Source organism: Ambystoma mexicanum, chromosome 3p (assembly GCF_040938575.1).
Source record: "Ambystoma mexicanum isolate Mex_15411 chromosome 3p, UKY_AmexF1_1, whole genome shotgun sequence".
NCBI classification, from domain to species: Eukaryota; Metazoa; Chordata; class Amphibia; order Caudata; family Ambystomatidae; genus Ambystoma; species Ambystoma mexicanum.
This window is the reverse complement of record NC_090925.1, coordinates 511,190,760-511,206,558: the sequence shown is the minus strand read 5'-3', so window position 1 is coordinate 511,206,558 and position 15,799 is coordinate 511,190,760. Positions and strand designations below refer to the sequence as shown.

The 15,799-nt window shown below is 44.9% G+C and overlaps 1 long non-coding RNA gene across 2 annotated transcripts in view; it reads right to left on the bottom strand.

The window, feature by feature from the left end:
* Positions 1-8,812, bottom strand: part of LOC138580550 (uncharacterized) — a 289,036-nt gene extending 280,224 nt beyond the window's left edge. For both annotated transcript variants that reach the window (XR_011304289.1, XR_011304288.1), the window contains exons 1-2: positions 8,731-8,812; positions 8,237-8,300 (exon numbers count right to left, since the gene is read on the bottom strand). This is a non-coding gene — a long non-coding RNA (uncharacterized lncRNA). The remainder of the gene's footprint in view (positions 1-8,236; positions 8,301-8,730) is intronic.
* Positions 8,813-15,799: the final 6,987 nt, after the last annotated feature.

Sequence of the window (15,799 nt, the reverse complement as noted above, 5' to 3'; positions counted from 1 at the left end):
CGATTCTTGTGGTGCACAACACTGTGCTACTGTGATTTTCACCATAGGGTGTGGTGGCGCCTTTCGTGTTTGTCATTGCGCTATTTTTTCCTTGGACGCTGCTTGCTTTTTTCTGCCACAAAAAAGCTGGCACAGGACCCAAAAATCAAGCCGGTCAGTGGGGACCAAGATATTGAGTCCTGTGCTTTGGCATAGTTTTAAGGGGGGCAGGGTGTTTGTCCCCTCCACCGTTTGTGGTGCACCATTTTGTCCCACTCATTTGGTAGGTGACCCTTTCAATTAAATGTCATGTCCCCTCAACATTTTCAGCAAAGTTATTCCACTGGTCCGGCGGACCGGCTGAATCATCCGGCGGAACCTGTGAACGATTTCCCTCCAAACTATGGACACCCAGCATGGGTAACCCATTTCGGAATTCCCGCTTGCCGATTCTCGCGCCCTGAATGGGTCAGGTACCATGAAAATCATGATGATACTTTTTTTTACTGTAACTTTCTCCCACATCCATCCTATGCTTGAGAACTCCTCTCAGTCAAACTGCCACTTTCTGCAGAGCGCACCTTATCCATACATTTGATGTACAGATCCTGCGGCCCACTTTCCTCTTTTGAGGAAGACATCATGCATCTCTTTACCTTGAACACCAAATCAGGCTCGCAAATTATGCTTTTTGGAGAACTAAACTTAGGATCCAGCGACATCAATGATGACAATGCTACTGCCTTAGCCAACAATCTATTGGAACAGGCTTTCACACACCACATTTCCAGCCCAACACATATTAAAGAAAGAATCTTGGATTGGATAGCTGACCTAAACTGCGATAGCACGATTCTCGGCATCTATGCCTGGTCTGACCACCATGTCATTACCTTCATCATCCAGGATTGACCACGACCAGGCCCCTGTGCTCCACTAGCACCTCCTGCGCTTACTAGAAATATGCGCAACGCCACATTAGAAAACCTACTAATACTAATCCAGCCTATCACAAACCAAGCTGAGCTCAACAACATTGATCCATTCTCTCTGGTTGAACTCTACAATCACACCTTGCTTCATGCCATGTACACATTTGCCCCATTAAAATCATGCAAAGTTAAACCTATAGCTCACCTCAATAAGTGGTTCACTCCGGAATTGAAAGAGTTACGCAGATCCAAAAGAAACTCGGAAACCAACTGGAGAATTCTCACCTGTCTCCATCAAGGACGTAGAATTCATCATAGCTAGCCTAAAGCCTACGAGATGTCAAGGCGACACCTGTCCAGCCTCCGTCATAAAGGAAGGGGCCAAGGAATTTGCTCCTTTTATTGCCTCCTTCATTAACTCCTCTTTTGCAACCTGTTCAGTTCCCAAAAATCTTAAAGATTCATGTGTCATGCCCCTCCTCAAAAAACCTAATCTGGACCAAAATGTTCCAACTAATTTCAGGCCCATAACAACAGTGACATTTCTCCTGAAAATTCTGGACAGAGCAGCATACCTGCAAATCCAGACCCACCTAGAAACCAACAACCTTCTAGGCCTACGACAATCAGGGTTCATACCTAAACATGGTACAGAAAGAGCCCTGATTGATCTAAAAATACAGATGGATGAATCAAAAGATAGGGGAAACCTGGCCCTACTCCTACTTCTTGACCTATCAGCGGCCTTTCATCTGGTCGACCACAAAATCCTTACTAAACACCTGACCTCTTCAGCCATCTTCTCAACGAAAGCTGCTGCCTGGATTCAGTCCTTCCTAGAAGACAGGACTATGGGGGTTTTCGCATCCTCAGCCTGTGCTGACCCAGACCCAAACTCCTGTGGAGTCCCACAAGGGTCCAGCATGTCCCCGACACTTTACAATATTTTCATGAAGCTCCTATTCGACCACCTGGATGATTGGGGTGTCATCTACACGAACAATGCGGATGACACTTAAATCCTCATCACACTGTCAGGTTCCTATGATAAAGACGCTAAACTGCTGAAGAAATCTTCCTAAAAATTCAGGCATGGATGCCCACCCATGTCCTCTGCCTAAACAACAACAAGACCGAGCTATTGGTCATTGGCTCACAAGCTCATCTCAATAAGCTAAACAGCCAATACACTACCTTTAACATTGATGGTAATAACATCAAAGTTTCTCATGAAGTGAAAACTTTAGACATCTACCTGGATTCCACCCTCTCCTTCCCCAAACAGGTAAATGCCACAGCCTCCACCACTGCATATACTACCAAACTGATTAATGCCTGCAAGCCTTTCTTCTCCAATAACAGTTGCATATCCCTAGCTAGAGCACGTACCCTGTCAAAACTGGACTATTGTAATGCTCAGTACCTTGGCACCAACAAATGTAATGACAAGTTCTCCAAAACAATGCCCTTAGGACTGCGCTCACCATCCCCAGAGCCAATCATATCTCTGATGCAAGACGAAATGCCAACTGGCTCCCCGTGCAAGACAGAATAAACTTCAAAACTCTAGCAATCATGCATAAATGCCTGTCAAACTTTGCCCCTAAATATCTTGTTCATAAATTCACCAAAAGCCACTCAATCAGGTCCATTAGACCCAGTACACACACTGCCTAAATATCCCCAGATACAAACTACAAACATCTGGTGGTTCTAGCTTCCCAGGGCTTGCAGCCAAGCTCACTACCGGTCTCACTTCGTGCCGAACCTTCATTCGAGACATTCAGGAAAAATGTAAAATCCAGGTCCATTGTTAACAAACACACCTGGCGCTACTTGTCACTAAGTATCTTCAACTATGTATTTATAAAACTTAAGCAATGTACGGTATGTAGCCTGCGCTGTAACACAACGCTACTGCCTCGTATTTCATGTATTTTCTCTGTACTTTCACTAAGCTATAGCGCCCAGATACCTTCGGGTTTGGTGCGCTCTGTAAATAAAAAACGAAACTAAACTAAACTATGCACAGTATGTGGCTAAGTGATGTCCTGCCATCTGGTGCAGAATACAGATGTGCCGGGAAACTAAAGGCAAAGAGCCAAAGGGCCAAAGGAAAGAGTTGAAGAACTTGACTAGTATTCCTGGCAGTCGTAAAAGGTTGGGTCGAAACCCACCAACCCAAGTGGTCGTTTTGCAGCATAAGGGTCCAGAGCAAGAGCAGTTTTAGGGTCCCAAGATTCCAAGATTCTTTACTAACACACTGTGTGAGACTGCGCTTACTCTTGCACTCCCGGCCACCACTGGACCCTTTCCATCCAGTCTAACTCCCACACCTCGCTCTCCTCCATTACCCACAGATACTCATAGCTCAGAAATTCAGACAGCCACACGCATTTTTATGAAAATGTTATCTGGCAGGCCCGTAGTGCATGCAAAAAACACTTCATGGACGCATTCTTGGCAGTCTGGGGCAAGGGTGCTCAATAACAGCGGCCGGTCTAGCTATGGAAGTGCCACAGGCCGTGAGAGTTGTGAAGAACGAATTCCAGAATGGTGTTGAGAAAATAAAGTCCACAACGCTGAGCAGTTAAAGAGAGGATGTGTCCAAACCAAGTGTTTAATGGGAAAAATCAGTTAAAAAAACAAGTCAACTAATACTTTGTAAATGAGGTAAAATGGCTATTTGTGTTTCGTTTTTGACACGTGAGATGAATTCTCAGCTGTGTGAATCATATTTTGGGGATTGGGTGGCTTTTGTGTGGGGTGACTAGGCATCCCGGTTTTCCGGGGACAGTCTGGGGAAATCGCCCTCCGTCCGGGGGTCCTGAGAGTTTTTTAATTTAATAAACCCTGTACCAGGATTGGATGGGCGAGTGGCTGTGGGCCTGGTTTTTGCCGGGAGCAGATTCCAAAAACCCAAAATCGGGGGCCCGGCACGACTCTTCCTGCGTGTGAAGGCTTTTCACGCCCCATTTCCTCCTGCATCCCCTCCCTGATCACTCACTTCCAATGGGAGGAGTGTTCTTGTGAACACACCCCTGCAACAGGCCAGCGACATAGAAGTAAGAATGCCGTTTTATCGCAGACCTGTTTGTGTTTACTGTAGTCCTACTTCTATGTCTATAGCCGGTCCCGTTTTTTTATATGGCCACCCTAATATTGTGTCATCAACGCAATGCACGTTTGCAGCACATGGGTGGCTTTACTGGTTACAAGGAGGCACGTGTTGCAGAGATCGTCTCCAATAACAACACGTTGATGTCATTGAAAAACAACTTGGCATTGTTTTATTTACACAATAAATCACAGTAGTTTATTTTCATTAAAGGGATCCTCAAATCAGTCACAGCATTTCTTTCATTCCATGCACCACACAAAAAAGTCACCAACTCTGGAGGCCAATTTGCCACCAGAGAAATCTAAGAGAGGAAAACTAGGGGTTTACCATGAATACATCGAATACGAAATGTCTGAGGGAGAAAAAACGAAAGTTGTTTTTCAGAGAATTTCTTGCAAACTGCTCCCACCAGCCCGCTTACTTACCTTCTAGAAGCACACAGGGAAGTGGGCCGCCGCCGCCTCCGCCATCCCTCTGCTTTGCTGGTTCCCTTCAAGCACTTAGGCCCTAATTCATGGAATTATTTGCGTGTAAAACAGGAATTTGTGTGCCATTCTGCCCGCAAATCCCGGGTTGACGGATGGGGATTTGCGGGCAGATTGGCACGCAAATCCTCGTTTTACACGCAAATAATTCCATGATTCAGGGCCTTAGATGGGAACCGGCGCCGCAGGGTCCTTTCCTTTTTTTTCATTTATTTTTTCACTTCACTTGTCCCCCGCTTTCCTTTTCATGGAAGCGAGGGGGGCAACCCCCGAAATGAGATCAAGGTGGGCGGGGGACACCCCTGCAATCCCCACTGCCCTTAATTGACATTTTTGGAATTCGTTTTTTGTTTACAATGCCGTATTTGGCATTTTCTTCCATTTGTTTTTTTTTCTTCAAAGTTTTGTACGGATCCCACAACTAGGAAGCAGGCCTTTTCCTGCTACTTATCCTGTTTCTGGAAAAGTGACCAGTGCAGATAGGACGTGACCCCTCCACCTCACACTTCAGGAAGGACCTGCAGACCCTACTCTTGAAAGAACATCTCACCAATTGCTGATTGCTCCGCTCTACCCTACTTCTCGCCCTCCGAGACCTCTCCTCCTCCCCTGCTCCTGTGCCCATTCCAACTACCTCTACTAACCCCTCACCCCGCATGGCATCCCCTGGGTTTGTCCTCTTGGTGCCAGCTTCATAACATTTCCAGTTCGGTTTGCGCTTTTTAAATCCCTTGCAAACAAACAAACATACAAGGCACCATCCACTCGCAGATGTTTCGGGGGCAGTGCCTATCAGTGGGCGAGCTGATGCCAGACCAAACACCAGGATGGCTGCCGAATAGGCACACAAGCAACCCCGGGAATGGGCAAGGATTCAGAGATAGGTAGAGCAACCGTACACCCCCGCCACCTCTCACTCCAATGCCGGAGATACATTTGTCACATTCCACAAATGCTTTCTACCAAATCCCATTACACTTTGGAGATATCCATTGAATTATGCCCTTATGCAACCACACCAATTTAACATTGATGGTATTACCAAACCCTTAACTACCCAACTACCAATCCCGCCAATCAGACAACAACCCTGGAAGAAGAAACACTACAAACCAATAAAGAAAGTAATGGCGTATATAAACATTCTGCCTGCCATGATGGTATGGCATGTGGCACGGTGGTCCCTGGCATGGTGGCCACAGTCCCTACAGCTGTTTCAGCCCAAAAGCTGCTGGTGTGTCAGATTCAGATTATCCGTAATTTTCTGAAAATAACACATGTCTGAGAATCGGGCCCTGAGTAAGGTATTTTGATAGGATCTGGCGGTTCAGGTGCTTCCAAAGGTCACACAGAGACAGCAGTGTAAATGCCCAGGCAAGAGCTAGATGGTGGGGTCCTTTGCAAAACAGGTGGGTTTAGAGGGCTGACCCGAATCTTGGACTCACACTGCAGAAAAGAGTTTATTACACAATTGTGATAAAGACGTTACTGCCACCGTTTGTTCAGCAGGTGAAATTGGGGTTCACCAGTAGTCCCCACAGCTGAAATATGGTGGCCGACTATTATATGTTCCCAACAAATTCTAGCCTGGCTGCATGCTTTTTTTGCAAAGTTTTGTGACGATTCATCGAACGGCACCAAAGTTGTAAGGCACCTAAAAACTGCTCTTCCTACGGGTTGAGGAACTCAACCATAACGGCAGGGTCGCCACCTCAGACCCTGCAATAGATGCAAAGTCAGCGGTTGTAAGAATAGTATTACGATTTTCTTACTTGAAATAGCTTTATGATGATAGTAAAAATGCTTTAAAACAAGAGGCCCTTTCTAAAAATCTTATATTGCTACTGCCCAGCAGTAAAAGGTAGGATTGGAGTGCAATTCGACATGGAGAGAATCTGAAGGCACTTTGGCAACCAGCAGCACTTACCTCGTGGCCTTTCTTGCTGCTGTGCTTTTGTTGGGCCATGCCACTCCCAAAGGGCGCCAGTCAGGGGAGTTGTTAGGTCTGCAAAAGACCAGGGGCTAAACTAATGTCGGGATTGGTGGAACACAGGGCTAGGTAGCGTATTGGTTGTAGCCCCTGAGCTTCTATCCGAGGCTACAACCAAAAGACCCGGGGCTACAGCCCTCTTAGCCCCCCCCCCTAGCAGCGCCTCTGGCGCCAGTGCAACAGTAGCAGCTCTCAGCCCCCCGCTGGCTGATGAGGATTCATGACGTCTTTTTCCCTGTGACACTTAAGGCAACGGTGTCCCAGTACGAGGAGGCCCTCACTGACTTTGTGGTCAGGGATGTGACATGATCCCAGAGGCTGATAATGGCCGCTAGGCCCACTATGGCATGCCAACGGCAGGTGTGCTCGCTGAATCAAGGAGTGTTTCCATGATTTGTGTGTTTGCATTGTTTATTTTATTCGCATTGTGTTGCAGCAAAGTTATGCTTTTTATTAGCACTTAGTGTAAAGTCTCATTAAGCACAAAGCACAGGAGACTTTGTTCATCACTCCATGAATCACAACATCGCATCACACCATGCTGTCTTTCCCTTTGACATAAACCCATGCAAATTTGGTTTCTCCCTTACCTGGTCTCAAAAAGCATTGACCCACCACTTGGAAGTGTATTCTGGCAGAGAGGAAAGGGGGATCGAGAGAGAAGGGTAGAAGGGGAAGGCCACCAGCAGGAAAATGCTCAGCTACTTTAAACAACCCCTATCGGGGCATCACCCATACTAGAAGCCCTCTCTGCCAGACCAAAACCCCACCCCAAGAAGGAAGCACTAGAACTATGTAAGCCCTGAATAGAACAACGGGCAATCCCCAGACTCCAGCTTCATAACCCACAAGTCATTAAAGCCTTCGCCAAATTCTGGGATTATCCTTTTTTCCTGTCCTCCAAATACAAGACATTGCCGCCCAGAAATGAAGGTCAATACTGAGGCCTGGAATCACATGTGTATGAGGTCCTTCCGAACGTGCAGGAACACTTGCCTCTTACATTGCGGCTGCGGAATCATAGCAGCCGTTAGACATATCCAGTTGAAATAGTTTTGGCTTTGTAGGTCCGGTCTGTCAAGGCGACAGGTATAGTTTGGTGAAAATACCTCGGTTGAGCTTAAACCAAAATGACCTGTATGTCGCGTCTCACTGAGTTGTGGTTAGAAAAAGCCAATTAAAACCACTCCAGAAGTAGCTGCTACACAAATACTCAGATTGAAGACAGCGCCAAGTTTTAGATTTCAAAAGCAAAAGTTTGTTTCTATTTTTTGTAGTTGCCCTTGTTAATAACACATGTTTCGGCTATACTACCAGCCTTTTTCAAATCAGGTTTTTTTTTCCAATACAAATAAAACTTATTCACAAAAAAATGAAATAAACATAGAGCCAAATAAAATTTAGACAAAACAGAAACATTATTGAATGTATTGGTCAACATGAATGTATCACGAAGCAAAGCACGGAAAAGGTAAGCACAGAATGTTAAAGTCACATTCATAAATGAAAAAAGTGTGGACCATTGTTATTAAAAGTCACATACAGAAAATCAGGGGTTGGTGAAGGGGAGGATTTATAGGTTATAGAGAAAATAACAATTTGAATGACAATGGGAGACAAAGAGAAACAAAAAGAGAAATAAAATGAAAAATGGCAATGAATCCATGTAAATCTGGATGCGCCTGTTGTGTAGAACAACTTTTAGTTCCATTTATACTACTTTAATTACCTTATGATTGCATGTCCCCGTTCAAATTGTCAGTATGAAGCTTGTCAATAAATGGGTTCAATCCCTTTAAAATAAATACATTCATTTAGTGCATTGGCTTACTTTAGATATGTTCAGTTGGCATCTTTAAAAACATAGATATGCCATTCTTGTCATATATACTGCCTGAGACTGCCATCTATTCTAGCATTGCCGCAAAATGTCTAAAGTGCATTTAAAGACACGTGTGTCGTATAGTGACACTTTGCACACTTAAAGGTTAAGTAATTGTCAGGTATCTTTTAGCAACACTTTAATTCAAAAAGCTTGCTTGCATTCTCCTACAAATGCCGCGGTTTTCATTAGTATAGGTAGTTTGACACATATTTCCACTATGTACGATCACCATTTTCCATCAATTAATTAAATAATAACTTATCTCATAGCAAACATTGGAAGCGGCTATGTTGAAATTCCAAATGTCACTTTGTTTATGTTTGTTGATAGTCTCTTACCTTTCGGTACCTGTCTTGCGTTCAATCGCGTGCGTCTGATTCCTAGGCACGCCGAATGGCGTCTGAACGAAGTATTTGTTGTTCTCAAAATCGTCATGGGAACAGACTCACCAGAGTCCCTTCTTTGTGTTCACGGCCATTGATCATGGTGCACGCCATCTTTTGGGATACAGATGCCATGTTTATATACAAAAAAAGGCTAACTCTGCCCTGTTACGAATGAAGATTAATAATGACGGTGTTAAATTATGATACAATAGACTGTGTAGGAACAGTTAATTTATATTAAATGCATGTACTGACGAGGCTATCCTTCTGCAGCACGTGTTGCAGATACAAGCCCACAAATTTAGCACAGATGTTCCCCCTTCGTTATGGGCGATGTGCATTAATAACTGAGTTATATTGATAATTAAGTCCTGAGTTTTGGTTGTGCATGGGTATTTATTGTTTCAAGTGCAACATAACACCTGGGCCACAATGTACCAGGTTGGTGAACCACAAAAACAAAAACAGCCGACGCGCGTTTCAACCAAAGTCTTTCTCAAGGCTGTGTGAGGTGGGGGTTGGTGAGTGGTGGGAGAGTGAGTGGTGCTGTGACACATTGCATTTAGTGGAGTCATGGTGGAGAGAATCATATATTAATCCAAACATGGTGCGGTCATGTTAAGCAGAGACATATTGTGTTTTATGGAAGTCATGGTGGAAGAAAACATATGACATTCGGACATTTTTGGCCATAGTAAGACAATGAGAGGCAGGAGTAAAACAGCATGATATGCGCATAGAGATAAATGGTGAGTTGTGGGTGAGGTGGTTGGTGCAAGGTGGTAAGGTAAATGTGTAATAAGTAACATCATGAATGATACAATAAGCAGGTATTGAAACGTAGGGGGGGTCCATTTCGACATTGAGTACCAAGGAGAAAGAGACAAGGGAAACAGTGGAATAGAAAATAAAAAGAGAGAGAGTTAGTGGGCGGCTGGTTAAGCTGGAAGTCAATAAGGTAAGTCACAGTGCATGGCGTAGTGGGCTGTGCTTACCATTGAAGTTGGGTTAGGGGCTCACGTTAGACATGTAGGGAACAACCCTGTATAGGGTACTGGGTGGTTGCTGGATAGCTGGTCTGGAAGAAGAGACAAAAATTCAACGAGGAGTTGCAGCAGGTTGCATGGACAAGGATCAATCAGAGTGGCGTGTCAGAAGTGCGCGAGAGGTGGCCGGTTGGACACGGGTTCTAAGTTCTCTGATTGTACTACCTATGTATACCAATTTGCATACACAGATGATGACAATTAATTGGTTGTCGAATCATGACCTCGTTGTTGTATAGATCCTTAAAAATATTTGTTTTGTCATGGGCATATTTGCACATTATGTAACCTCCACATTTTCTAAAACCATCATTGGGGGAATGTAGCCAATTTGTTATGTTCATTTTGTCTATGTCGGGTAACAGTGAGGGACTCAATTTGTTCTTTAATGTTTCTGCCCATTTGTAGAATATTTTTGGTTTTGGGTCAACATAATTCTTGATATGTTCATCTAGTTTAAGCAGATGCCAATGTTTCGAGAGGATTCTATCCAAATATTTGTGATTACTGCTGAACTTTGTGATGAACTCCACTTTTGTGTTTCACACAATCTTCTGAGTATCCCCTTGCCATGAACCTGGTTTCCAGGAGTGTACATTCCTTTTCAAATGTTGCAGTAGTTTGACAGTTCCTTCTTGCTCGGATGAACTCTCCGGAGGGTATATTCCGAATTGTAGATCTTTGGCTGTCTTCAATCTGAGTATTTGTGTAGCTGTTATACATATCCAATGTCTTTTTGGCTGCATCAGACAACACCCGGATTCACATTACTGAGTCCATCAGCGCCATGATAGCTGCCCACTCCCCTCCTCCTTTAAGGGCATCCTTGGGGCCCCTGGTGGCAATCCTATATGGGATGTAGGTGATTTGACCGAATCCATGTTTTCATACCTATTTGCAACTTCATGTTGATTACCAAAAGTGACTTTGTGTTGGCGTTGCCTCGAGACGTGCTATTGAAGGTGATTCCAGTGAAGAATAGAGATTTAGATTCCTCCCCTCCCCCATCCAGGCTCTCAACCAATGGGCTACCAATGTTCAGGCCCACAGGGTTTTCAGGATCTACAAACCCTTTACCAGGTGGGACTGTGCCACAGGCCAGATTGTTTGTACTTCTTTTGACACCTTCTACAGTTCTTCCTCAGTTCTGGATCAGCTGCCTCTTCCTTGGTGTATTACTGGAGCTACAGGTTTGCTTTAGTTTGAGTGTGATAAAGGATTAGAGGCCTACCATCTCAGCTATGAACTCTGAAGACATTAAGTCCCTCATTGCAAGATAGGTGGATTTTAGGATGGAAATACTGCATAGGGTAAATTATGATACTGCATGTGACCTTTCTGGAAATCCACCCGATTGAACGTTATTCACCATGTTGGTGGTATCGGATGTGGATTTCTGGGAAAGCATTTATTTTCTCCATTTCACCCCCATTTTGATGCTGCAAATGAACTGTATGCATGAGCAGTGCCTACTCTGAATACATCATGTTTCTTAAATCCACAAAGAGTAAATCATGACACTTTTGTGAATTACATGGCAGATCAAAGATGCCCATTTCTCGAAACCTGTGATTGCTCCCACCAAAACAAAAGGCGGCTGCAATTGAAGGCAGTGATTGTGCTTGTCTCCAGCACAAGAAACAGGTTTTGAAAAATTCAAAGGAGTTTTTACATTTTGATCTCTACTTCCTGGGTGGACGTAAAAACTGGAGAATAAATAGGTATTTTATGTCATTGTAGGGTGGCAATTACCACATGTAGTAATTCCACCTGGCCCATAATCAGGTGGGTGTCAAAGACAGGCCAGCTATCACCTGTGTTCTCCGTTACCCCTATGCTCAGAATGAGCGCATAATGCACTTGGCAGAGCAGGTGTCATTGGCATCAGAATATAGCACATTATTTCTCAGCCAAAAAGCTCCATTCCTCCCTATTGTTGCCCAGAGATATTTGAGGTGGAGCAGGTTCAAGAAACACTCCTGGAAATAAGAAATAAAAAACATTGCAGACGTGTGATGCTGATGACTTTGAGGAGCCCACTTAAACACGCTTCGGTGCCCACAATATTTCAATGCATTAGATGGGTGATGGCAGAAGCAGGCAAAGATGTGTCAACATTTAGGGTGCACTCATCCAGAGGCACAATGGCATCGAAGCCCTTTGCAGTAGGAGGTAGACACGAGGATATTTTGAAGGTTTCAGATTGGTCTATGGCTTCTCAGTCCAGGAGCCTCTATTTTAAGCCTAATGCAGATGCAGCTTTGTTGGTAGTGAGTAAGCTTTGAACTAAAATAATCCTCGACCTCCAGTCTTGACAAAGACAAACGATTATTCAGACCAGAATAGGGCAAGGATTCTTGATTCAATTAAACACACAGCGGCAAGCATTAGCCCTTCCATCAGAAGTAAATGCAAGCAAAGGATGTATTTGATGTGATGTGTGTAAAGAAACCACCGGTGGGGGCGTCTGTACTTCCGCTCTCTATATGGTAGAGGAGAGGCACAGAGGACCCCTGTCAAGATTCTCTATTATTGGTACGTGGTCGAGCAATCAAGGCCTAGCTTCTCAGGAGGTGATGCGGGCTGGTTCTTAAGTACAGTGTAGTCCCCAAGCACCCACAAAGGAATGTCTGCACACTGTATCGGTTAAAACACAGTCTTTACATAATTAATATTCAAGGTCACATACACTATCACGATAACTCACTTTGTACTCCGAAAATCAACAATGGTAAATATATACAGTTCTAAAGTGGTACCACTAACGTTATCAGATCTCATTAAAGTGCATACGGTCAGAATGACACACAGATCAAAATAAAAAGGAAACCAGCAATAGAGAGAGGAAGGAAAGCAAGATGGTTGAACAATTGGCAGAATACTGGTCACTACCGTTAAACACAGCTCTGTGTGGAGCTCCCCCCACCTCGGCTACCTGTAACGCAAAGATGTATCACAAGCCCAGTCCATATATTGTTGCCACTAGACTTTCCAATAGTTCTGCAACCCCAAAGTACCTGGCGTTGTAGCGTTCCTCGTTGGGGAATGGAAGTCCCTTCTTGAGTGTCCTCCCTTTCAGGCAGGAGTCACGGGTCGTTGAACGTCCGACGGAGAACAGGTTGAGCTACGACGTTGAAGTGGCCTCATCGTTCCTACCGGTGCTCGTTGACGGGGAAGCGTAAACGTCCTGCAAGGAAGAGGCGTGTGGGGCACCTCGGTGTCGATAGTTCTGGACCGCAAAGAGTTTGAAGAACTGTGGCTACTTATTCAATTCCTGGCTCGCCTTAAGATCCGCTGTTGCCTCACCCATCATCTGTGTCATCCTCCGTCTGAGGCCTAACACATATTCCCCCACTTGCTTGGCGAGTCCTGGAGGGGGGCCTCCCAACGTTCTCTGATTAAGGTAAGGCAAGGGGCCCCCTCACGGGATGTCCAAAGAGTAACTCAAAGGGGCTGAAACCAACACCCTCTTGAGGTACCTCTCTGTAGGCAAACAGCAGGCATGGCAGGAGAAGATACCACTTCTTCCTTAGGGGCTCTTCCAAAGCGCCTAGCATACCCTTGAGAGTTTTAATAAATCTCTCAACCAGACCGTTGGTTTGGCGATGGTAAGAGGTGTAGAACTTATAGGTTACCCCGCATTCTTTTCACATGGTTTTCATGTAACTCGACATGAAGTTGGATCCTCTATCAGAGACAACCTCCTTAGGGAATCCAACACGGGTGAAAATACCCAGGAGAGCCCTGGCAACCACCTTGGCAGTTACAGTCCGAAGGGGTATACCCTCAGGGTAACTGGTGGCATGATCGACCAAGACCAGGATGAACCGATGTCCACCTGACGTGGGCGGGTCAAGGGGACCGACGATGTCGATGCCCACCCTCTCAAATGGTGTGCCAACCACTGGCAACGGCTGCAGTGGGGCAATGACACTGCCTCCAGTCTTGCCAGACAACTGACAAGTTGGGCAGGTCCTGCAGTGGGACTCCACTTCTACTCCCATCCGGGGCCAGTAGAAAGGTACCAAGATGACCAGCCAAGGGCACCTCATGCGCCAACTGCAGCAGGAAGGGCCTGTAAACCTGGGGTACCACCAACCTCTTGAGGGCACCATGTTCAGGCTTAGTGGACTCACTAACAAGGAGCTCACCCTCCCAATAAATCCGGAATGTCCTAGGCACTTCTCTTTGTGCCTGGGACAGGGCCTGTTTCCTCAGACCCTCAAGGGAGTGGCACTATCTCTGTCCCTTACAGAAGTCCGCCCGGGAGGGTCCCCCTTCAGCTAGCAAGCATTAAAGGTCGGGATGATCCTCCGGGTTGAGAGCCTCTCCCACGGGAAAGTCTTCTGGCTCTTCTCCCACAGGAGTTGAGACGGGATTCACCACTGGACCCAGACCGTCCAGAGCATGGATCCCAATGGGTGCTGTCGGAACAGCAGGAAGAGCAGGGGCTCCCAGTGTGAAAAGAGAAACAAAATATTGAGGCTCACTACCCCAAAAGGAAATACACCAAACACAGGTTTCAAAGGAACATAGAAAGTACTTTATTCTCTATCGAATACAATTACAAAACAGTGCAAAGTCAGATAGCTATCGGCCCTCAGTACAACACAACGAACTCCAGCGTGGTTCATTGTGTTCAGTGAGAGAGTGTACATTAGAATGTATTCGCTTTTTATACATTTTGTGAGCGCTATGGCCAACCCTTCTTCGGGTTAATATTCTACTTTATACATCACCAATTCTAGGGTTTGTTGCCGAGTCTCCAATAACCGCATCTAACTGGTTTGTTCTTTATTACATGTAACAATAAGCGTATGCATTAACTGTGTATTCTAAGTTTCGTATTGCAGGTCTTCTTAAACATTAATACGATATAGTAAAACAGATGTTCTTTGTCCAATGTGTAAATACATTATCATAATATGTACTTGTGGATTGGTTTTATTGCGCGAGTAATCCTTTTACACATAGGTCAACGTAGGACGAGGTCTCGGTTCATGACCTCAACAAGTAGCCTGCAGGCAGATTACACATTAGCGATGTACAGAGGTCAAGACGGCCATGTTGTATTTTGCAATGACATCATCCACCATTTTAGCTCACAGGGTGACTTTGCCACATAAATCCTAAAATGGCGGTTTGACCTAAAATGGCGGCCTACATAGATTAAAGGTCAGGACCTTGTAACACAGATCTCGCAAATGACTTTCGAGCAGCTTGGCGTAGGCCAATGTTAATATATTTATTACAATAGGAGGCACAATGTACTTTTTATTCCGACAAACCCTCTGTTTGGCCTATGCCAAGTGCTAAAAACTATTTTGGGTCTCCTTACGAATAACTCCATACATCAGTATCCATGTACCCTGAATCACTATCTGAAATATCTATTGCCATTAGGTCTTTTACTAATATATCTTTTAACACATATTCTTTGGAAGTTTTATCTGAGGCATACACCTCATGTCTACACCTCATGTCTTATCGAATTTATTGCTTGTGCACAACATCCCCATAGCATCGAACACATACCAGGCAGACACTGAATACAGCAACAAAGGAACAACAGAACTCCTAAAACAGTTAATAAAACCGAAAGTACCTTCCAACACCAAGATCGCAAGAAGTCCCAGAACCAAGAGCTTAGATCCCAGTTTCCCTCGGGAACATGCACTTCGGAGCCAAGGACGTGCAGATTTTGTATTGCCTTAAAGATAGCTGGGGAGGGATCTGGTACGAAAACACGTCAAGCGGACCCCACTAATTTGCATACTCCACCACGCTCAGCTAGAATGACATCTAATGCCATTCGATTTTGGAGTGCTACTAATCTTATTGCTTTCTGCTCTAATGTCATATTGTAGAGTATATCTGTGGTCCGGTTGATGGTTCTCTCCAGTACTCTCGCTAGTTTTCTGATATCTTCTGAATTCGCTATCTGCCCCCAAAATGGCACAACTGATTTTGCTATA